This window comes from Nomascus leucogenys, chromosome 13 (genome assembly GCF_006542625.1).
Source record: "Nomascus leucogenys isolate Asia chromosome 13, Asia_NLE_v1, whole genome shotgun sequence".
NCBI classification, from domain to species: Eukaryota; Metazoa; Chordata; class Mammalia; order Primates; family Hylobatidae; genus Nomascus; species Nomascus leucogenys.
This window is the reverse complement of record NC_044393.1, coordinates 4,354,729-4,379,486: the sequence shown is the minus strand read 5'-3', so window position 1 is coordinate 4,379,486 and position 24,758 is coordinate 4,354,729. Positions and strand designations below refer to the sequence as shown.

Sequence of the window (24,758 nt, the reverse complement as noted above, 5' to 3'; positions counted from 1 at the left end):
TTTTCCTCATTCCTCGGCCAGCTCATCAGTGAGAGCGTTGATGTCCCTGCCGCTGCCTGGGTACATCTGTTCTCCATCCACATATGCAATTGATGTGTTTGTGTAACTGGCTGTGGTTTTGCTTGCCTGCTTAGCAAGGGACAAGGGCAAGGAGAATTAATCGCTGGGGTCCACGTGCCAGGACAGGCTTGTGGGGACCTTTGGGTCGGTCAGGAGAAACAAGCCCCAAGAAGGCCTCTCGATGGCACCTGCCACGAGCCACCTCTCCCAGACCAGGTTAGGTAACCCACGGCGCCCAGCCTCAGATTACTCTGCCCACTGGGTTGACCCTGGGCAGGTGGTGGCACATCTGGGCCCTGGCTGCCTGTCGGTAGCTCACGGGTGATGTCAGTGACCCCCTTGTCAGGTTGTCCTGGGGGCGGATGAGACAATGCTCATGGAGGGCCTGGCCTGTGTGGGGCACATGGCGCTCACATGGTAGACCTGCTGCCAAGGTTTTCTGAGGGTGGGTCCCAATGGCAAAAGAAAAAAAATCTGATATTCGTACATTATTTATGAACTGTACATTAGAGGTACCATGCTAATATACTGCTAATATACCATGCTAATATACTGCGTACTTTATAAAATATACATGCAAGATAGTAATAAAAGGTGACCCGAGAGAGTGACTGTGTACATATTGATATGTTCTAGCATAGCCTGCCCCACTGTGTCCTAGGAGCGAGGCCCTAGGAAATGCATTTCAGCAAGCACAGGGGGGTTCTAGTGCTGGTGCAGGAGTGGAAAAGTAAATACTAGCCCCCACAATCCCATGAGTCAATTCCAGTCAGCTAGGCTGTACAAGAGTAAAGGGACATACGGGATTTCCCGGCTTTATAGATTCTTTTTAAAGCTTCCTAAGACACACCCTTGCTGTGTATTCAACAAGTACTGTATGTCCCAATCTAGGCCTCAAGGATTCTAAGGAGAAACTAGACACAGTCTCCAACCCTCTAGGAGCTCATGACTGACCTTAAAAGCTGATGTTCACCATAAACTCAACAACGCAAAAGAGGGCTAGGTCGGGAGTTGAAATGTGTATTAGTCCGGTTTTCACACTGCTGATAAAAACATACCTGAGACTGGGTAATTTATAAGGAAAAAGAGGTGGTTGTTTTTTTCGTTTTGTTTTGTTTTGTTTTTTGTTTTGTTTTTTCTAAGATGGAGTCTTGCTGTGTTGCCCAGGCTGGAGTGTCATGGCACGATCTTGGCTCACTGCAACCTCCACCTTCTGGGTTCAAGCAATTCTCCTGCCCCAGCCTCCCAAGTAGCTGGGATTACAGGTGCATACCACCATGCCTGGCTAATTTTTGTATTTTTAGTAGAGGCAGGGTATCACCATGTTGGCCAGGCTGGTCTCGAACTCCTGACCTCAGGTGATCCACCCACTTCGGCCTCTCAAAGTGCTGGGATTACAGGTGTGAGCCACCACACCCAGCCAGAAAAAGAGGTTTAATGGACTTACAGTTGCACCTGCCTGGGGAGGCCTCACAATCATGGTGGCAGGCAAGAGAGAATGAGAACCAAGCAAAAGGAGTTTTCCCTCATAAAACCACCAGATCTCATGAGACTTATTCACTACCACGAGAAAAGTATGGGGGAGCCACCCCCATGATTCAGTGACCTCCCACGGGGTCCCTCCCACAACACTTGGGGATTATGGGAGCTACAATTCAAGATGAGATTTGGGCGGGGACACAGCCAAACCGTATCAAAATCCTAAGACAAATGTGTGACGCCAAGAATGTGGTGACACAGGCATTTGATGACATGGAGAATGTTACACGGAGAGAGGTGACACTCAGGCAGTTCCTGGTATTGTCTAAATGTAAAGAAAACCCCCTTCGCAGGCCCCAGGATCCTTTCCCCAGTAGACATACTTGAAAAAAGGGAATGCTAAGGTGTTATTTGAATGCCATTTTAAGTGTGGGGAGGGTGTACTGAAAGGCTTCATGCAGTGTATCCTTCTGTAAAGTGGAGAGCCACCTGCAGCGAGTGAGGACTCCCCCACAGTCATCTCCATGGTGACTTCACAAAACAGCAGGCAGCCCCTGCCTTTTCTTGAAAGTTGGGGCTAGAGATTTGAAAGGCTGTGGAAACCCAGCCACTCCCCGCACAGACACCAGATGGCGCTGGAGATGCTCGCTGGGATGCAGGATGCTTGGGAGAACCTGGTCTCAGGGCGACCTGGTGGGCATCTTGCAGCGGAGGCAGGTCTGGCCCAGGGTGGTTCTGGCTGAGCACCAAGCAGCAGAGCGATCAGAGTGGGAACGCACAGCCCCAGTGACAATCAGCTGAAACAGGGCTGCCCACCCCGCCCCGCCCTTTTTTTTTTTTTTTTGAGCTATTACTTCCCATCAAGTACCTTGATAAGCACTTTTCATGCATTTTATTGCCTAAGTCCCTTGACAAGGTGATGAGACAGCTGCTATTACTGCTTTTTTGTGTGTTAACAGTAGAGGAAAACGAGGCAAAGAGAGGGGATGAAACTTGCCCATTTTGAATCCAGGGCTTTCCAGCTCCACAGCACATGACTGTAGCCCACTGTTCGTCCAACGCGTGAGCACATCATAGGTGCCAGGCACTGCCCTGGGTGCTGTGGACACAGCGATACAAGCCGGGGTCCCAGCCCGCAGGTGCCTACAGCAAGGAGGAGGCAGGACCCCCCAGGAGGTGATTTCAAGATTGGGGGATGAGCACCAGATGGACAAGGCAAAGAATACTCTGTGATTTGTGCATCTGAAAGCAGCCACTCTGGGCCAGCCATGTGCTTATAAAAGCATTGGTAGGAACTGTATCGGTCTCCCCGGGGCCTGGGCCTCTGCACTTTGCAGGCTCCGCAAGGGTGAAGGTCAACTTTGTGTGTCTTCTTGGCTGGGCTGTCCCACCCAGCTATTGAAATGCTAGTCTGGGTGTTGCTGTGAAGGTATTTTGTAGATGTGGTTGTCACCTGCAGTCGGTGACTTTAAGGGGCTTTGAGTGGCCCTCTCCAGTCAGTTAAAGGATTGAGAATAAATTGGAGTTTCCCAGAGAAGAGGAAATCTTGCCTCAAGCCTGCGGTATCCGCTGCAGCCGCCGGCCTGCCCTCCAAATCCAGGACTTTACAGCCCCCACGATCGTGTGAGTCAATTCCTTAAAATAAATTTCTTAAAGCACACACACATGCACATATATGTGTGTATATATATATATAGAATGTGTATGTACATACATGTATATGTACGCATATGTATATGTGTGTGTGGTGTGTGTCTATCCCATTGCTTCTGTGTCTCTGGAGAGCCCTGACCCAAACACCGGGTGACTCTCAAGAGCTGCCAGGATGGAGAACCAAAGCTTTAAAATGAGGAGTCCTGGTCATCAAGGTAAAGGCTTTCCACATAGGGACGGCCTGAGCCTGGGTGTGGAAGTGAGACGCATGAGGTGCACAGGGTAGCGTGGTCGTTGCAGAGCCCAATGTAAGACCTAGGGACTGGCCATGGAGAGAGACCTTTATTCACCCCGAAAAGAAAGCTGGAATTCAAAAGACACCAAAGTGTGAAGCCTCTGAGGGTTGTCCCAAGTCACTCACCTCCTGGCTATGTGGCCTTGGACCACACTGTGGGACGTTGTCATCTGCAAAATAGGAAAACTAAATCCTAGCACCTGCCTCATAGGGCTGCGGGGAGATGACGTGGGAAACGCATTCAAAGGCTACCTGTGGGCCTGGCATACAGCAGGGGCTCATTCAATCTTGGCTGCTCTTGCTGCCATTGGTGGGAAGCGGTGCAGGATCTCCTGCAGCTGAACTGATCTTTCTGGAGCACAGACCTGATGCTGTCTGTCATGATTCAAGCCTTGGAAAGGGCCCCAGGTGGGCTCCAGAGGAAAGATAGGGAGGGGCCATGAGGAGGCCCGGGCAGGAGGGGATGGGGTCTGCAGGGAGCGTCAGAGTCAGCTCCAGCCACCATAACAGGATACCACAGAGTGGGTGCCTGAAACGACAGACGTTTGTTTTCTTACCATTCTGGAGGCTGAAAGTCCAAGAACAAGGTAATTTCCGGTGAGGCCTCTGTGTCCTTACAGGGCTCTTCCGCTGTGTGCTGGTTGGTGAGAGTGGGTGGTGAGTACTCTGGCCTCTGTTTCCTCTCCAAGGACACCAGTTCCATCACATCGGGGCCCCACTCTTGCAACTCCTTTAACCTTAGTTACCTCCTTACAGGCCCTACCCGCAAATACAGTCACACTGTGGGTCAAGCCTTCAACTTGTGAATTCTGGGGCAGAGCGGTGGTCCACAGTTGAGTCATAATGTGGGAGACTGAGGCAGAGAAGAGAAATTGGCAGGAGCTGGGGAGTGGGGATGGTGCTGCTGGACTCCGTTCTTGGAGCTATGGGCCCCTGGCTGAAAGAGAATATGCAGAGGGGAGGAAGCGGGTGATGATTCACCGGCGACCTGAGTTGACTAGAGGGGCCCTGCCCTGCCCAGCTCCACGCTGACAGGGACCATATAGTCAGTCAAGAGCGTTTATTGAGCACCTCCTGCATGCACTGTGAGGAAAGCCAAGTCACATCCACAGAGGAAGGCCGTGGTCAGCAGCACCAGCATCTGTCCAGTGGGTGTGTCCCTGGCATGTGGCACCAGCACAGCGCGTGAGGTCTGGTCCTCAAAGCTGCTTCATTTTGTTTTCCAACGGCCCTCTGCATCCCCTGCTTCTGGTAGAACCCAGGTAGCACTAGACTTTTCTGTTTATTTGTAGGTAGTGAACTGCCACTCAGTCTGAGTCGTAAACACTGTTTGGATTCAGAGGTCAGAATATCCTTCCCCTGTGATGCTCAAACTTCTAAGTCAGTTCGGTGTTTTGCCGGCTCCCTCCTCAACTGAGCCCTTCCGTGGCAGGAGGCCCGGGGTTGGGATCCTCCCCTTTGCCCTGCTCACTCCCCAGCTTCGGCGTGTGTGCCCCCAGGGAGTGCAGGCTAGCCTGGGATCTGGGGGCCTTGGCTGGGCTCTGAGCTCTGTGTGGCCATTCAGTTTGCCCACTTGGGTCCCAGTCTGTGGGGCTGGGACCGGCTGGAGGTTCAATTTCCCTTTAAAAAAGGTCATGGTGATCCCTCTGAGAATTGCTTGAGAACCTGACAACTCAGTGATGTGAGATTGCCTGCTCCAAGGCCCTTCTGTGGGGGACGGCGAGGGCTGCTGTGGCCTCCTGCTCCTCTCTCTTTAAGATGAGCAGGTCCATCCGCAGCAGCCCAGGCAGCAGCTCTAGGGGCAGAGCCATCGAGGACCTAGCGGAGCTATCCTGACACTTCAACAGGTCAGGGTGGCCACTGTGCGTGGCATGGCACTTAGCACAGCTGAGCAGTTAAAGGGGCATATGGAGGGCCCTCTGTGAGGTTGACAGGTGTCCATGGAGCACTCTCTGTGCCATTGACGGGTGTGCATGGAACGCTCTCTGTGCAGCTGACAGGTGTCCATGGAACACTCTCTGTGCAGTTGACGGGTGTCCATGGAGCACTCTCTGTGCAGTTGACGGGTGTCCATGGAACACTATCTGTGCATTTGACGGGTGTCCATGGAGCTCTCTCTGTGCATTTGACGGGTGTCCACGGAACACTCTCTGTGCAGCTGACAGGTGTCCATGGAGCACTCTCTGTGCAGCTGACGGGTGTCCATGGAGCTCTCTCTGTGTGTTTGACAGGTGTCCATGGAACACTGTCTGTGCAGTTGACAGGTGTTTACAGAAGTCTCTTTCTGTGCAGTTGACGGGTGTCCATGGAGCTCTCTCTGTGCAGTTGACAGGTGTTTACAGAAGTCTCTTTCCGTGCAGTTGACGGGTGTCCATGGAGCTCTCTCTGTGTAGTTAACAGGTATTTACAGAAGTCTCTTGCTGTGCTACTTGTAGAAGTCCTCAACAATGGTGATCTTCATTAATCACTATTTTTTTTTCAGGAAGTATGCAGGACTTTTGCAATCCAACATGCATGTGTTATTTTAAATTTCATGGCTATGGCGGCAGTGGTGTCAGAGTAAGGGAAATCAGGCAGAGTGGAAGCAGGAGGAAACCCTATCACTTGTGCCCTATTCTGTTGCAAAACCATGTCCCAGTGCTGACCTAGACACAAAGGGTAGGAAAATAGACACCACGTTTTTGTAGAAAGATTGGAGAATAGTGGTCTCCTTGCACTTGACCTGCTATGAAGAGTTGATGTTTACTTCTTGATGAGTATGTAAATTACATCCATGGGCACAGGCGTTCTCACAGAGGATGCCCCATCCAGGCCTGTGATGGAACTGCAGTGCCCTGGCAAGTGCACTGGCTTCCAGGGCGGGGCTGGGGAGGGCACTGAGCTGAGATCCAGGGGAGGAGCAGAGGTGGGAGGGTCTCACAGGCTCAGAAGCTCCAGGGTGGAAGGAAGCCCAGCCTTTGAGGGGACAAAAGGGAAGAAGACAGGCAGAGATCATTCTGGAGAAGCCGGCAGGGGAATGGCCATGTGCAGCCTTGTCTACTATGCCAATGATCTCACTCTTTATATAAAGAAAATGCACAAGAGGTATGGGGACATATTTGGGGCTGTTGTTGTGCGAACAACCATGGCACACACACAAACCCTTGCACAGCAGGAGCCGAGGAGAAGAGAGTTCCCAGTCCCACTCCTTAGTCAGCCCTCCCTGGCTGGAGCTGGAGAGGACAGTCTCCAGTGCCACTCCTTAGTCAGGCGCCCTGGACTAGAACTCAGGCTTTCAGACAGAGCCTGACTTTTCCACACCCACTTCCTACTGGTTTACAGCTACTGTATAAAGCAAAGCACTCTCACTTTCCTCTTTCTGATAGGTAGTGATGCTTTTTACAGAAACTAGACTTTATAGAACCCTGGAGGTGTGGAATGGTAGAGATCCACAGGACTGTGTAGTGAAAATGCAACACTAGCTCCCATCTGAAATACACACCCACAGATGCATTTTTTCCATTTTATTTTATTTTTTCCATAAGTTATTGGGGTACAGGTGGTATTTGGTTACAAGAGTAAGTTCTTTAATGGTGATTTGTGAGATCCTGGTGCACCCATCACCCAAGCAGTATACACTGCACCATATTTGTTGTCTTTTATCCCTTGCCCCCTCCCACTCTTTTCCCCAAGTCCCCAATGCCCATTGTATCATTCTTATGCCTTTGCGTCCTCATAGCTTAGCTCCTACACACGAGTGAGAACATACGATGTTTGGTTTTCCATTCCTGAGTTACTTCACTTAGAATAATAGCCTCCAATCTCATCCAGGTCATCGTACAGATGCGTTTTTCTCTAGAGAAAGTTCATCAGCCCAGAAGGCCTGCCTGGGCGCTTCCCTTTCAGACTGAGGAATAGTGACGCTTCCCTTACCCTCTGGCACCCATTGTAGGGTCTGGATGCCCCCCACACCTGGCAGCCCCTCCTCCCCCATTGTTGGCTCCCTCCTCTCATTAACCTCCAACCCTGCTCTCTCCCTGGCTCCCAGGACACCATCCCTGCCTTTCTTCCTGCCATCCTGGCCCCTCTTCCCTGACCCGCCCCTAAAGGTGAGCAGGCCCAAGCTTCCTGGCTCCTTCCTTTGCTGGCTCTGTGCTCTCTCTTGAGGCTCAACCTCACATCTGTCCCCATACATGGATCATCGCAAATCTCCATCCCTGGCTCCAGCTCTTTCTGATGCTAAAGCCCCACATGTCCATTTGTCCACTGTCCCTGTAGAGGCCGTGATGCACCCTGAGCTCAGCAGAGCCAAAGCTAACCTTGTCCTCTTTCCCAGGAAACCCGTTCAACTTCCCAGATCCTCATAGTCAGCTAATGTCATCTCCATGTTTCCATATCAAAGCCCAGGCAGTCCCCTCCTCCAACATCACAGCCCACTCATTCAGAAAAGATGTGCCATGATGTAGGGAGAGTTTGCCCTCAAGACCCCCAGAGTCTGGTGTCGGCATCTATAACAGTGTCACTGTTGTTTCAGAAAACGTCAGGCACTTCTGCCTCTGGCCATGACAAAGCGATGGTAGCTGCCCTCCCACCAAAATCAAATGAGAGACTGGACAAAATGAATGAGAGGACTGTTTTGAGGCATTGAACAGCAACAGTACATGCCTGTTATCCTTGAGAGAGTGGAGACCCCTGGGTTAGCCCATAATTGATCTCCCTGGTTTCTGGGGGAGGCATCTTCCTGCAGGGTGCGGGGAGGTGGCCTCTGAGCAGAGTGGTGATCTCACTGAGATGAGGAGGCAGAGACTGGAGTCTGGGCTACTGAAACAGCTGGAGTTTGTAGGACAGGAAGGAGCTATGTAACGGGTTCTGTGCAGATCCAGTTGGCCGTAGCCTGGGCTATGCCTATGTGCAGAATTGTACAGACTTAGCAGAGATTGCCTGTGGGCATGAGAGCTGAAGGTCGGGGGGTGCTGGGAGATGTTGGGAGTTCAGCTCAGAGTGAAGAGACCTCGATGAATGCAACAGACTGTTGAAATCCCACAAAGACCAAGACTTAGGAGTAAGGGACATACCTTAAGACTTTGTTCAAAACCAAAATGGACCAGCAGTTATTATAAATATGTTAGAGGTCTTAGAGTGTCAACAAAATGATCACAAAGAAAGACCAGATGGAGAATCTTAGCAGAGAAACAGAAACTAAAAGAAAACCAAATGGAAGTTCTAGAATTAAAAGGTACAATATCTGAAAATGTCACTGCTTGTGCAAAACAGACTCCAGGACTGTTCTCACACAGGGGCTTATAAAGCCAGGACATAGGCCAGGCTGGGAGGAGTTGGGGAATCCCTGTCGCCCTCCTCTTTCCTGGGATTCATTACTCCCTCTACTCAAATGCCAAAGCCTCATGCACATCAATTCATGCAGCCTGAGCCCACCAGGATCCAGGACTGCCAATCCTGGCTTGCAGTTTGTGCTGGGAAATGGCTGCATTAGCAACGTGGAGACATACTTCCTTGTAACTAAGACTTTGTGCATCTCTGTAATTATGTCCTTAGGATGAATTCCAACATGCAGGCTAATTGAGAAAAAGATATCTCATGGTGAGTTTATTTTAACTCCAAAGCCTCTTTGCCTTATGTTCTTATTGATATACATTTCCTTTTTTTCTCTTTTTTAAAATTTAACTTTAAAGTTCAGGGGTACCATGTGCAGGTTTGTTATATAGATAAACTTGTGTCATGAGGGTTTGTTGTACAGATTATTTCATCACCCAGGTATTAATCTTAGTACCCATTAGTTATTTTTCCTGATCCTCTCCCTTCTCCCACCACATTGGCATCCTTTTTCTTCTCTGGAGAGTACCTGAGACTGGTTCTAAAAGCAGTAGCCAGCCAGGTGATACAGGGAGAAATGGCCCCAAAGAGTTCCTGTCAAAACCTACAATAATCAGAAACTTTGACTCAGGAATTCTCCCCTTTCTAGGGATCAAGCTGACAGAAATATTCATATGCATGCAGAGAAATGCAGGAATGAGGACATTTTCTGCAGCTTTGGTTAGAAGTACAAAAACAAACACTAACCTAAGTGTCCATTCATGGTAAGCTGGACCAATAAATGATGGGATTATGTGATGTTCACACTGTGGGATTATTAACAGCTATTGAAAGAGCTGGATTAAAACACCCTGCTTTGGAACCAGGACCAGCTGTGGTGTGGAGGAAATAGCATATTGCAAAGTACTGTGTATGGTATGATCCCACTTTTGTAAAACATCAGAATTCAGTGGGAGTCTGTAAATTTTTAATTGTATAGAAATAGGTCTGGAAGTGGATACTGCAAAATGTTAGCAGTAGCTTTTTTTAGAGGTGAGATGTGGGCAGAGAAAGGGAGACTATTTTTCCTTAATACTACTGTTAGGCTTAAGTTGTTTGCAATGAGCATACATTATTTTTGTAGCTGAGGAAGAGAACATAGTTCTTTGGGCTGAGCTGGGAGGCAGTCAGCTCTCTGGTCTCAGCTATGACCTGGGACAACTCATATCTCCATGAACTTTGGTGTTCTTTTCATTAATTCACCAGGGAGGTGAGGGTAGAAGGAGAGCCTGGTGGGCACCTTTCAGCTCCACCATAGTATGAATGTTTGTCCCCTCCAAAACTCATGTCGAAATTTAATTGCCATTATAACAGTATTAAGAGGTGGGACTTCTAAGAGGTGATTGGGCCATGAGAGCTCCGCCATCATGGATGGGATTAAGGCTGGTATAGAAGAGTCAGTCTGGCCCTCTCTCAGCCTCTCTTTGCCCTTCTGTTATGTTATGACATAACAAGAAGGCCCCCTGTTATGCTGGTACCTTGCTCTTGGACTTCCCAGCCTCCAAAACTGTGAGCCAATAAATTTCTGTTCAACGTAAATCACCCAGTCTTGGGTATTCTGTTGTAGTAGCATGAAACAAACTAAGATGGGCTCTAATTCTGATGGTCAGAGCAAGCTCCCTGGTAGGTTGAAGGGTGGCTCTGACTGGAACTCCCCATTGGGAAGCAAATCACCCTACAGCCTTGTCCTCTGGGAAGTCCTGACCTCAAGGAGCATTGCCCAGAGGAGTGGCTAGAAGGTCACTTTGGAGAAGCATGCGAGCACTTTTCATACTGATTGTATTTCTATTTATTTTTGCAAACAGGTGCTATACTCATTATACATTGCAAGGGAACTAAAGACTGTGCTATGAAAAGTCTCTCCTACTTCAACCTCTCAACCACCAGATGCCTTCCCCAGAGAGCCCCAGTGCTACTGGTTTCTTGTCTGTCCCGTTCGGGCTGTTTTATGCTTACACGATCACAGAGGTATTAATATATATTAAGCTTTTCCATCTTGGAGATTAGGTATCAGGGAGAAGACTGATGTGAGATCCGCCTCCTCTTCTTTGTCCCTTTCCTGTCTTCCCCACTCACCTAGGACTAGAAGGAAGGATTCTGATGACTAGTCTTACAGCCAGGCACCTCTCTTCACTCTAGAGAGGGCAGCTGTTCATGGGATCAAAGTGCCATGTGTGGTTTTCATGGAGTGGGGCTGTCAGGAACAGCTGGGAACAAATGAGGGTTGGAAGCATCAAACAGGTCTCAACTGTTGATGGACATATGGGTTGTTTTTAGCTATTACAAATAAATCTGTGATCAGCATTTTTGTACAAGTCTTTTTGTGGACATATGCTTTCACTTATCTTGGATAAATAGCTAGAAGTGGAATGGCTGAGTCATGTGGTAGGTATTTAAGTTTTTAATAACTGGAAAAATGTAAAGTGATCCTGCCATTTAGAGTGGTCCTCTGATATATTCCCACCATCAAGGTATGAGAGTTTCAGTTCCTCCACATCCTCTCCAATACTTGATGTGGTCAATCTTTTTAATGTAAAGAACTCTGTGCAGATCCAGTTGGCCAAGGGCTGGGCTATGCCTATATGTAGAATTCCACAGACTTAGCAGAGAGTTAGAATTTAATTTTTAATTCTAGTGGGTGTGTTATGATGTCTCATTATGGTTTTAATTTGCATTTTTCTTTTTCTTTTCTTTGCTTTTTTTTTTTTTTTTTGAGACAGAGTCTCACTCTGTCACCCAGGCTGTAGTGTAGTGGCATGATCTCGGCTCGCTGCAAGCTCCACCTCCTGGGTTCATGCCATTCTCCTGCTTCAGCCTCCCGAGTAGCTGGGACTATAGGTGCCCACCACCACGCCTGGCTAATTTTTTTTTTTTTTGTATTTTTAGTAGAGACGGGGTTTCACCGTGTTAACCAGGATGTTCTCGATCTCCTGACCTTGTGATCTGCCCACTTTAGCCTCCCAAAGTGCTGGGATTACAGGCATTAGCCACTGCACCTGGCCAATTTGCATTTTTCTAATAATTAATGACGTTGAGCATTTTTTCATATACTTATCACCATATCTTTGTTGGGAAAATATCTATTAAAATCTTCTACCCGTTTTTCAAAATTAGGTCAATTGATTTTTATATTTGAGAGTTTCATTGGTCTGTCTGTTTTTATGCTGTTTTAGTTATTATACCAAAATATTGTTTGGTACCATGCTGTTTTGGTTACTATAGCTTTGTAGTATATCTATTTATTTTATTTTATTTTATTTTTTTAGAGACAGGGTCTCACTCTCTTGTCCAGGCTGGAGTGCAGTGGTATGACCACAGCTCACTGAAGCCTTGACCTCTTGGGCTCAAGCGATCCTCACACTTTGGCTTTCTGAGTAGCTGAGACTATAGACATTTACCACCACACCCAGTTAAGTTTTGTATTTTTTTGTAGAGACGAGGTCTCACTATGTTTCCCAGGGTGCTCTTGAACTCTTGAGCTCAAGCAATTCTCCCACCTTGGCCTCTCAAAATGCTGGGATTACAGGTGTGAGCTACTGCACCCAGCCTATAGTAGTATATCTTGAAGTCAGGTAGTGTCGTGCCTCCAGCTTCATTCTTGCTCAAGATTGCTGTAAATATTCAGTGTCTTTTGTGGCTCCATACCAATTTTAGATTCATTTTTTTCCTATTTTTTTGAATAATGTCATTGGTATTTTGATAAGGATTGCATAGAATCTGTGTATCACTTTGGATAATATGGGCATTTTAACAATGTTTATTCTTCCCAGCCATGGACAAAGGATATTTTTTCATTTATTTGTGTCATCTTCAATTTATTTCAATGATTCATAATTTTCAGAATACAGATCTTTCATCTCCTTGGTTATATTTATTCCCATTTTACTGTTTTGTAGCTATTGTGAATGGGATTATTTTCTTGATTTCTTTTTCAGATAGTTTGCTATTGCTGTACAGAAACAGTAGGGATTTTTGTATGTTGATTTTTGTATTCTGCAACTTTATGGAATTTGTTTATTTTAACAGTTTTTTTGGTGAGGTCTTTAGGGTTTTCTATATAGAAGTTCATGTCATCTGCAAACAGGAACAATTTAGCTTTTCCTTTCTAATTTGGATATCTTTTTTTTTTTTTTTTTTTTTCTGTAGCCTAATTGCTCTGGCTAGGACTCCTAGTGTTGTGTTGAATTAAAGTAGTAAAAGTGGGCATCCTTAGCTTGGTGTGGTGGCTCACGCCTGTAATCCCAGCACTTTGGGAGGCTGAGGCAGGTGGATTACTTGAGGATAAAGAGTTGAAGACCAGCCTGGCCAACACAATGAAACCCCATTTCTACTAAAAATACAAAAAATTAGCCAGGTGTTCTGGTGCATACCTGTAATCCCAGCTACTCGGGAGGCTGAGGCAGGAGGATCACTTGAACCAGGGAGGCTGAGGTTGCAGTGAGCCAAGATTGTGCCACTGCACTCCAGCCTGGGCAACAGAGCAAGACTCCATCTCAAAAAAAAAAAGTGGTCATCCTCAGATCCTGGAGGAAAGGCTTTCAATTTTCCTCCTTCAAAATGATGTTAACTATGGATTTGTCATATATGGCCTTTATTATATTGAGTTACATTTCTTCTAAACTGACTTCATTAAGAGCTTTTATTACAAAGTAATGTTGAATTTTGTCAAATGCTTTTTCTGCATCTATGATGTAACATATTAATTTGCACATATTGAACTATCCTTGCATCCCTGGTATAAATCCCACCTGATCATGTAGAAGGATCTTTTTAAATGTGTTGTTGAATCTAGTTTGCTATTATTTTGTTGAGGATTTTTCTATCTATGTTCATCAGGGATGCTGGCCTATAGTTTTCTTTTTTGTGTGTCCTTATCCGGTTTAGTAACAGGTAATGCTGGGCTTGTAGAATAGTTTGGAAATACTCCTTTCTTTTCAATATTTTAGAATAGTTTAAGAAGAACTGATATTAGTTCCTTAAATGTTTGGTGGAATTCAGAAGTGAAGCAATCAGGTACTGGACTTTTCTTTGATGGGAGGTTTTTTGAGTACTGACTCAATCTCCTTATTCATTATTGGTCTGTTCTGATTTTCTATTTCTTCAAAATTAAATCTTGGTAGGCTATACGTGTCCAGGAAATGATCCATTTCTTCTAGGTTATCCAATTGTTCATACTGTGCATTGTGCATGTAATTGTTCATAATAATGCCTTATGATTCTTTCTCTGGTATCAGTTGTAATGTTCCATTTTTCATCTGATTTTCTTTCATTTCTTAGTCTAGTTAAAGATTTGTCAGCTTTATCTTTTCAAAAAAACCTCATTTGTTGATCTTTTGTATTTTCTAGTCTTTATTTTATTTATGCTCTAACGTTTATTTCCTTTCCTTCTACTAATTTTGGGTTGAGTTTGTTCTTTTCCTGGTTTCTTGAGGTATAGTGTTAGGTTGTTGATTTCACATCTTATTTTTTGATGTAGGCAATTGTTGTTGTATGCTTCCTTGTTACAACTGCTTTTGCTGTATCTCATCAGGTTTGGTATGTTTTGTTTTTATTTTTGTCTCAAGATACTTTCTAATTTCCATTTTAATTTCTTTGTTGACTCCTTGGTTATTCAGGAGCATGATGTTTTACTTCCTCATATTTATAAAGTTTCTGAAGTTCCTTCTGTTATTAATTTCTGGCTTTATACCTTTGTAGTCAAAGAAGATACTTGATATGATTTTGGTCTTAAATTTGTTAAGATTTGTTTTCTGGCCTAATATATAATCTAGGAGAATGTTCCATGTGCAATTGAGAAGAATGTGTATTCTGCAGCTGCTGGATAGAATGTTCTGTAAATGTACATTATGTCTGTTTTGTCTAGAGTACACTTTAAATCCAATATTTCTCTGTTCATTTTTTGCCTGGATGATCTGTCCATTGCTGAAGTAAGGTGTTGATATCACCTGCTATTATTGTGTTGCAATTTATGTCTTCATTTAGATCTAATAATATGTGCTTTATATATTTAGGTACAAATTTGTATGCATATATTTTTACAATGGTTAATATCTTCTTGTTGAATTGATTTCGTCATTGTATAATGACATTTTACAGTTTTTGACTTAAATTCTAATTTATCAGATATAAGCATAGCTACTCCTGCTTTTCTTTGGGTTTCAATTTGCATGGAGTATTTTTGTCCTTCCCTTCACTTTCAGTCTATGTGTGTCCTTAGAGGTGGAGTGAATGTCTTGTAGGCAGCATACAATTAGGTCTTGTTTTTAAAAATCTATTTAGCCACTCTCTATTTTAGCTGGAGACTTTATTCATTTATATTCAAAGTTAGTATTGATGGGTAAAGACTCCTGCCATTTTGTTAGTTGTTTTCTGGTTATTTTATAGATCTTTTGTTCCTCTTGTCCTCTGTTGTTGTTTACCTTTGTGGTTTGATGGTTTTCTGTAGTGTGAAGCTTTGATTCTTTCCTTGTTCTCATTTGTGTATCTGCTGTAATTTTTTTTGTTACTATGGGGCTTATATAAAAAATTATAAAGTTATAATACACTATTTTAAGTAGAAAACAATGTAACTCTGGTCACATACAAATACTGTAGACTTTTACCTTACCCCACTCCCACAATTTATAATTTTGCTGCCTTAATTTACATCTTTTTAGTTTTGTATGTTTCTTAACAACTTATTATAGCTGTAGTTATTTTTGACCATTTTGATTTTTTAATCTTCGTATTAGAGATTTGAAAGATTTACCTACACCATTATCATAATGTAGATTCTGAAGTTGATTATGAATTTGCCTCTACCAGTGAGTTTTATACTTTTACATGTTTTCATGATAGTAATTATTGTCCTTTCACTTCTGGTTGAAGTACTTTCTTAAGCATTTCTTGTAAAGGCAATCTAGTGGTAATGAATTTCCTCAGCTTATTCTTGCCTGGGAAAGATTGTATTTCCTCTGTTTCTCAAGGATAGCTTTGCTGGATATCATATTCTTGGTTAGTAGGGATTTTTTCCCCCTTCCTTATCATCCCGTTCTCTCCAGGCCTGAGAGGTTTCGGCTGAGAAGTTTGCTCATAGACTAGTGGGGATTCCTTTATATGTGACTTTGTTATTTTTCTTTCCTTCTGCTTTTAGAATCTCTTCTTGTTTTCACCTTTTGGTGGTTTGATTATCTGAGAGAGGACTTTGATTATCTGAGAGAGGACTTCTTTGAGTTAAAGTTATTTGGGGATGTTTGAGTTTCATGGATCTGGATGTCCATATCTCTGCCAACACATGGGAATTTTTCACCCGTAATTTTGTAAAATAAGTTTTCCGTGTTTTTATCTGTCTTCTTTGAAAATTTCATAATGCAAACATTTGTTTACTTAATGGTGTCTCATAAGTCCCATAGGCTTTCTTCATTTTTTAATCCTTTTCTCTTTCTCTTTTCCCCTCTGGATGGGTTATTTTGAGTTCAGAAGTTCATTTTGCTTGATCTAGTCTGTTGTTGAAGCTCTCAATTAAAAAAAGTTATTTATTGAATTCTTCAGCTACAAGATTTCTGTTTGTTCCCTTTTAAATGATGACTCTTTGTTGACTTTCTTATTCAGATTATAAATTGTTTTCCTGATTTCATTGAATTTTCTACTGTATTCTCTTGTATCTTGCTAAGGTTTCTTAAGGTCATTATTTTGAATTTCTTCTCATGCAATTCATAAAGTTTTATTTCTTTAGGGTCAGTTACTGGAGAATTATTGTGTTGTTTTGGCAGCGTCATGTTTCCTTGCTTTCTTGTTTCTTGTGTCCCTGCATTGATATCTGCACATATTGTGGCACAGTCACCTCTTCTAATTTTATAGATTGGCATATTTTGGGAAAAATTTTTACCTATAGATGGGTCCTAGGGTGTCAGTAGGGTAGAGTACGTTGCCCTTGGTTCCAGGTGGGTGCGGTAACATAGTCTCTGTGCAGGTTTTTCAGCTGTAATCAATGTCAGCAATGTCTGTGAGTACCTCTGTTGCCTAGTCTTCAGAAGTCTGTGGCAATAGTGGTAGCAAGCTATAGTGTTAGTTTCCTCATTGGCTGCCAAATACTTTTTCTATGTACATTGAGGTAATTGTGTGCTTTCCTTTCTTCAGTTTGTGAATTTTGGTAAATTACACTGTTGCTTTTTGAGTGATAAACTAATCTTGCCTTCCTGAAATAAAAACTCCACTTGGTCATGGTGTATCACAATTTTTATAAATTGTTGGGTTGGATTTGCTAATTTTTTTAGAGTTTTACATCAGCGTTTTTCAGGAATATTGGTCTTTCATTTTCTTTTCTTGAAATATTTTCTAGTTTACTTTGTCAGAGTAAATTCTGGCTTCACAGAATGATTTGTAGTCTCTCCTGTCTTAGTTTATTCATGCTGCTATAACAAAATACTACAGACAAGGTGGTAATAAATAGCACAAATTTATTTTTCCCAGTTCTGGAGGCTAGGAGTTCAAGATGCTGGCAAGTTCAATGTCTGATGAGAACCCATTCTTCATAGATGGCACCATCTAGGTGTCCTCACATGACAAGAGATGGAAGGACAAAAAGATGTGAACTATCATGAAGCCCTTTTTGTAAGGGCCTTAAATCCATTCATTACGGAGGAGCCCTCAAGCCATTCATGATGGAGGAGATCTCCTGACCCTAATCACTTCCGAAAGTCCCTGCCTGTTAACACTATTACATTGGAGATTAAGTTTCAACATGAATTTTGGAAGGGACACAAACATTCAAACCATAACAACTTCCTTTCACTTTTTAAAAATAATTTATATAAAATTAGTATTGTTCCCTAAATGTTTTGTAGAACTCAACAGTGCATGTGTCTGAGACTGCAGTGTGTATGTGCATGAAGATTTTTAATTAGAAATTCTATTTTTAATAAATATAGGTCCATTCTGGTTACATATTTCTTCTTAAGTGAGGTTTGGTAGTTTGTGTTTTGCAAGAAAGTTGTTCACTTTCTATCAATTGTCAAATTTATTAGCATGAAGTGATTCATTATATTTTCTTATATCTTCTTAACATCTGTAGAATTAGATGATGTCAGTCTCACCTCCCCAGTTTCTGATATAGGTAATTTGTGTGTTCCCTTACCATCTCTTTTTTTCTTCTTCCTGATGAATTATTTTCTTTATTATTATTTTTTATTTCATTGGTTTCTGCTTTGATCCTTATCATCTTTTTCTTCTACTCCTGTGGTTTATTTTGTTCTTCTTTGTCTAGGTTCCTAAGATGGAACCTCATATCGTTGATTTGAGGCCTTTCTTCTTTTTTAATATTGGCATTTAATGTTATAAATTTCCCTGTTACCATTATTTTGATATATTGTATTTTTATTTGTTTCAAAACACTTTCAAATTTCCCTTTTGATTTCTTATTGGAGCCATGAATTATTCAGGAATTTAGTTTCCAAATATGTGGGTATTTTTCTAGAGGTATTTTTTTGTTATTGATTGCCAATTTATTTCCACTCTGGTCAGAGAACATACTTGATATGACTGAGTCCTTTGACATTTATTGAAGCTTATTTCTGGTCCAGAATATGTCCGATCTTGGTAAATGTTGTGTGTGTACTTGAAAAGAATGTGTGCTCTTCTGTTGTTTGGTACAGTGCTTTATAAGTGTTAGATCAAATTGGTTGATAATGTCATTCATGTCTTCAGTAGCCTTACAGGTTTTCTGTTTATTCTATGAATTATTTATAGAGGGGTTTTGAAATCTCCAAGTAATAATGTGTGGATTTACTTATTTCTTTCCTCCGTTCTATCACTTTTTGCTTTATGTATTTTAAAGCTCACATAGGTTTGCCAATATTTAGTATCATTATGCTCTCCTGATGAAGTTTTCTCTTTATCATTATAAGATGACCCTTTTCAAAGAACCTGATGAGGTTTCTTGCTCTGAATTCTACCTTGCTTGATATTAGTGTGCCCATTCCAGCTCTGTTTGATTAGTGTCAGAATGGTACATCTTTTTTAAGATTTTATTTTTAATCTATTTGTATCTTTATATATAAAATTTTGTGGTTATCTATATGTTCTTTATATATAAGACATGTTTTGTTGGCAGCATATAGTTTTGTCTCATGTGTTAATCCATTCTGAAAATTTTTGCCATTAGGGTATTCTAACCATTTGCACTTAATGATTATTTTATTAGGTTTAAATCTTCCATCTGGCAATTTATTTTCTATTTGTTCCATCTAGTTTTTTTCATCTTTTCTATCTTTCTGCTTTCTTTTGGATTGAGTGATTCTTTTATTCCACTTTATCACCTCTGTTGGCTTATTAGCTATATACCTCTTTGACTATTTTCATAGTTATAATGGTTGCTTTAGTGGTTATAGCATACCTCTCTGTCTTATCACTGCCTACCTCAAGTGATAGTATGCTAATTCACTTTTAGTCTCATGACCTCACCAGAGTATACTTCTGTTCTCCTTTCCCAACATTTGTTCTATTGTTGTCCATTTCACTCATGTTATAAACCTCATACTACTTTATTTTTATTATCAAAGTCAGTTTTCTTTTAAAGATAAATAATAAGAAAAAAATTATATATTTACACTTGTGGTTACCATTTCTATTACTCTTCTTTCCTTTGTACAGATTCAGGTTTCTATTGGCTATCATTTTCCTTTTGCCTAAAGGATTTCCTTTGTCATTTCTTATAATGCAGGTCTTCTGGTGATGAAATCTTCCAGCTTTTTTATGTCCAAGAAGGTACTTATTTTGTCTTTATTTTGAAAGATAGTTTTTCCAAGTATGGAATTCCAAGTTGTCTGGGGTTTTTTTCTTTCATTACTTTGTAATTATTGCTCCACTGTCTTGTCATCTGCATTGCTTTTCTTGAGACATCTGCTGTCATTCTCTTTGTTACTCTATACAGAGAATACAGAGAATGTCTTTTTATTTCTGTACACTTTTAATCCATTCTGAAAATTTTTTCACGGTTATAGATTTTGATTACCGTGGCCCAGACACAGTTTTCTTTATGTTTCATGCATAAAGTTCACTGAGCCTTTTCCTGCTTCTTTGCAGACATGGTAATTTTTTATTAGATGACACATGTGAATTTTACCTTCTTGGGTGTTGGATGTTTTTGTATTCCTATAAATACTCTTGAGTTTTGTTCTGGGAAGCAGTTAAGTTACTTGAAAATAGTCTAATTCATCCCAGGTTTTGCTTTAACATTTGTTAGATAGAACCAGAGCAGTGCTCAGTTATTGAGTTAGCTCAACGGCTAACTCCCATTCCAGAGGCAGAACCCCCTGTGTACTCTATTCAATGTCTGTACATCATGAAGTTTTCTGTCTGGCTGATGGGAACCGGCCCTCTGTCCAGTGCCATGTGTGCACCGGGCACTGCTGCCTCATCATTTCAGAGGATTCTTTCCTCAGAGGCACATATTAATCCACTGAAGGTTCAAGGGACCCTCTGCAGATCTTTGGGTCTTCTTACTGTACAACTCTCTCCTCTCCAGGTCTCTTTCATGCTAACTCTGGCTGCCCTGATCCCCTTGGCCTCTCAGGTTCATCTTCTCAACTCCGGGAGTTTTCCAGGCTCTTCCTGGGTTCCCCCTCCCTGGATTGTGGCCTAGCAACTCTCTAGAGGCAGTAGCTGGCCAGTCATGGGGCTACTCCATTTGATTCTCATTTCTCAAGGATCACTGTCTTCCGTTGCTAATTTCTAGCACGTTGAAAACTACTGTTTTATACATTTTGACTTCGTGTTTGAGGTTTGAGTGAGAAAGACAATTCAGTCCATGTTTGTCCACCTTGGTCAGAAGCAGAAGTTAATGTCATAGCTTTTTACTTTGAAGACTGAGACAAGTTTTCACAGCACATTCCTTCTAGAGAACAAAGTTAGGCTCTGCTATTGGATGTCCCCAGATGGGAACCCCACTTATCTTTTAGGCTTCAGCTCAGATGCTACTTCCTTCAGAAATCCCTTTCTGGCACACTACCTTCCTCATGTGGCTTATTCGTTCTCTCTTGCACCAGATCATTCCGCAGCTTTTGAGTTTGTATATGGCAACAATGAACAAGGTATAATCCTTGCTGTAGATAAACTCGCCACATTTGTTTTTCCCCATGGAGTGAAAATGTTTTAAGCTCGTATAATGACTATGGTTAGGGAAAGAGACACACAGATAATTAGGATATGTTGTGACAACGCACAAATAGAAACACACATAATGTGCTTGAGAACATGAGAAATGCCGGTTTTACCTTTCCTTCCCTCACCTGACCAAGCTCAGCAAGGCATGTGCGGCATCTTCCTCATCTTTGCTCTTCAGTGCCAGGTATAGGAGAGGCCCATTATGGACAAGTGCCTTATTGAACTCAGCAGATCCATGAATGTCAGGCTGGGAGTGTGGTTGCTGGGGTCAGGCCTTGGTTTACATCCAGGTTCTGCCTCTTAACCACTCTGTGCTTCAACAGGAGAGGAGGAGGTCCTGCTTAGTTTTGGACGTGCTAAGTTTGGGATGCCTGCTAGAGATCTGGGGCAAGCATGGTAAAGAAAGCTGAATGTGCAAGCCTGGAGTTCAGGAGGGAGGTGGTGTCTGGGGATGGAAATCTCGAGCTAGTAGCAGTTGGTTCTTAGTGTCATGGGACACAGGAGGTCATATGGGAAGCAAATGTGGACAGAGAGTGAAGGGGTTTGAGGATTGGGTCCTGGGCACACCCACCTCTGGAGGTGGGGGACATGATGAAGAGCCAGCAAAGTAAACTGAGACATGATCATTGAGGCAGGAAGATAGCAGGCTAGGGCAGAGACCTGGAAGGAGAGAGAAGAGAGCCTTTCACAAAGAAGGGAGTGACCAATGGTGTCCATGCTTCTGTGTGCTTGAGTACAGAGTCTGGGATTCTCCTGAGCATCCTTTGCTCCACTGGGATGGAAGATGGGACCTGATGAGACCGGGGCTAGGGGAATGTCCTGAGCCCCACACGTGTTGGTATCTGTGTGCAGGGAGCGTGGAAGGCAGTTCCTGGTTGGTGAGGTGGAGCCAAGAGTGGTGCCACTTAGCAGCTATCTGTGCCACTCTGGTACCCGGAGAGAAGGAGCCGGCATTTGCCCATCCTTCCTCCTAAGCCCTGTCAGTTGTGCGTTGAAAAGATGCCCCCACCCACCACATTTGCTGGAGTTGGACTAGAGCTGGTAATTTCAGGGTTTTACTTTTTAGTTTAATTTCTTGCACGATGCATGGATTTTTATTGAGTTTTGCCAATAAAGAGCTCCATAGGGTATTACTGAGCAAGACTGGTCTGAAGATAAATGAAAGTTGTGTACTTGGAAAGACAATGCTGTATTATTTTCAAACCCCCCTGAGAAAAAGGCTTTTTGCACTGGGTAAGCTCTGGATCAGGTCCAATACAGACAGCCTTGCAAAAGTGGTGTTCTAGGGAACACAAGATGGGTCAAATGATGATAGTTCAGGGGGAATGAGTCTTTGAAGAGCTCTAGCCCCATTCTGTTCCCTCGGTGGCTGCCAGGCAGCTGGTCTTCACCACAAATGCAGACCGTCACATGTCAAGGCTACTGCAGATTGAAGAATGGGGCACAGGACTGGAAAAGGTGAAAGATTCTCTCAAAATTCCACCAATTTTTCTGGAATAAACATTCCTTGTTTTGCTGTAAACATGTGCTTAATTTCCAGAGTTGTGAAAAAGTTGACTGCAATCTTTTTTGCCAGTTTTCTCTTTGCTTTTACAAAGGAGAGATTTTTTTTTTGTCATTTTCTGTGATGTTACTTAACAATATTCTTTCTAAGCAATGACTTCTTTTTTTACAAGGAAGCTATATAAAAAATAAAATACAGTAACCAAAATTAAGTAAAATGATCAATTCTTGGCTTTTATATGCCAATTTATTATAATATATATTTACAAAATTGGACACATACACATATATATTTTGGCATATAATATGCATACTTTCATTTGCTTTCTTTAGCAATATATAGTGACTATCTTTTGTCATTCCGTAACATATACACCACCATTTTTAATAGGTACACAATATTCAGATGGAACAGATGCATCGTAATTTAACAGGTGTCCTCTGACTAGATGTTTACGTTGTGTTCAATTTCTTACATTTATGAAAAAGTCCGGGATGAACATCCTTTTACGTACTTTTTATGTGCTTGTCCCAATCATTTTAGGAAACAGACTCCTAGAAGTGGGATTTCCAGATCAAAGGCTAGGAAGAGAAAGCAAGCGTGTTTGGGGGCATTTGGGGAGGGTGACGTCTGTCACACAACCTAGTCTGAAAGCTCTCCCTCCATCCCTGCACTTGTTTCTCAGCTTCTACCTCCTGCTCAGTGCTAGGCAGCCTGCTGTGGGAAGGCATGCTCATTTAGATTAATTCAATCAGTGGATAGAAGGGTCACTCAAATCCATGAAAAGTCCTCATTTTAAGCGATGTCTTTTGGAAATTTCCTCTTTTGTCTTTTAAGTAGCAAAACCTGGTAACCTTCTGATACCTTGGTGAAGATCAGTCAGATCGGTTTTTGTTGTGGTCCTACCGTGTATCCTTGCTTTGTTCATAGAGGCTGGATTAATAAGTAAATGAGAATGATTTGCTCCTAGCACAGATTTCACACAGAGTGAGTTTTCGTTTATGTCTAGAAATCTGCAAAGAAGGGAACTTTTTCTCAGTTAAGAACAAATATGATTAAACGTATGTGATGATAAGCCTGAGACATTTGCAATGGGCTTAAGGACTTGCTTCATCAAAAGCTGAAAAGATTAAACCACATTCAGTATAGTTTTATGTTTAAGCATATTATAGTTCTCTGGAAATGGCAGTTCCTTTTTCCTGTATTAGTCCCTTAGCATTATGAAGGAATCTGTCCCGAGACATTTGAGACCTTCCTGCATTCATGAATGTCACCGTCACATTCAGTCTCTCTCATAACATGCAGTAAAGGCCAACTGAAAAATGCCTGCGACTCCTCCAGGCTCCTCAGGAGACTCTAAATACAAGACTGCAGTCATTTATAAAGCTATTAAAACAAAGTGGGGCCTGAGCCCTTGCTGAAATGATCTTCAAAGTTGTTTTCTCTGTGAAACACATGGCAAACAATCGCGTGTTAGAAATTCAAGACTTGGCTGAGTTCCACTTTTTGTGTCTTACTTTATCCCAAACTTCTGTGAAACAACCGTGTTGTTCAACTGACTTTCTTGCTTTGTATTCCCGTCTCCACGCTAGGAGTTGACTTCCTTTTAGGTACTGTGTTTCTTAAGAAATAAAACCTGCCTTCATCTATGGAAGTGACCATATTGGATAATGACTTGAGCCCCCAGGAATTAAATCCCAGCCCCAAAAAACTGCAAAACCACAAACTGCAAAACTGCAACCTACATTGCATGTGATACTTTGGAGTTACTTGCAGGCAGCAGCATCTGCAGTGACAGGGCAGGTGGGGACTGTGCTGTTCAGAAAGTTCAATTAACCAGCACCCACATTTCCTAGTGCACTAAGGAATGACCCTCTCTGCCTATGAAAGAGCTAAACCCCATCTCTGCTCCTAAGTAAATATAAACATTCCATTCCCTAATACCTTCCTCTCATGTTGATAACTTCACTCAGCTGATTCCAGACACACATAGGACACAAAGGCTGGCCTAGCAGACCTGGAGTCAGCCCACCCTTAAGTTCACGCGACAGTATTCACCGATGATCTACCATCTCCACACCCTGCTAGGACATGGGTGGGTGGGGGAAAGGCTGTCACTTAAGGTCTCTGCAGGAGACAGATGATAAAAAAACTGAAAAGATATCAGTTGGTTGGGAGGAATTAAGATAAGTGGAGTGGTGGTGATTGGAGATTCAGAGGGTTTCTGAGGACCTGGGTCCAACCCTGGATGGTCCTGGCAGAGCTGTGTGGTAG

At 42.8% G+C, this 24,758-nt stretch overlaps 1 protein-coding gene across 5 annotated transcripts in view; it reads left to right on the top strand.

Moving 5' to 3' along the window:
- Nucleotides 1-24,758, top strand: part of PHACTR3 (phosphatase and actin regulator 3) — a 272,059-nt gene that overhangs the window by 204,948 nt on the left and 42,353 nt on the right. The window lies entirely within an intron of this gene.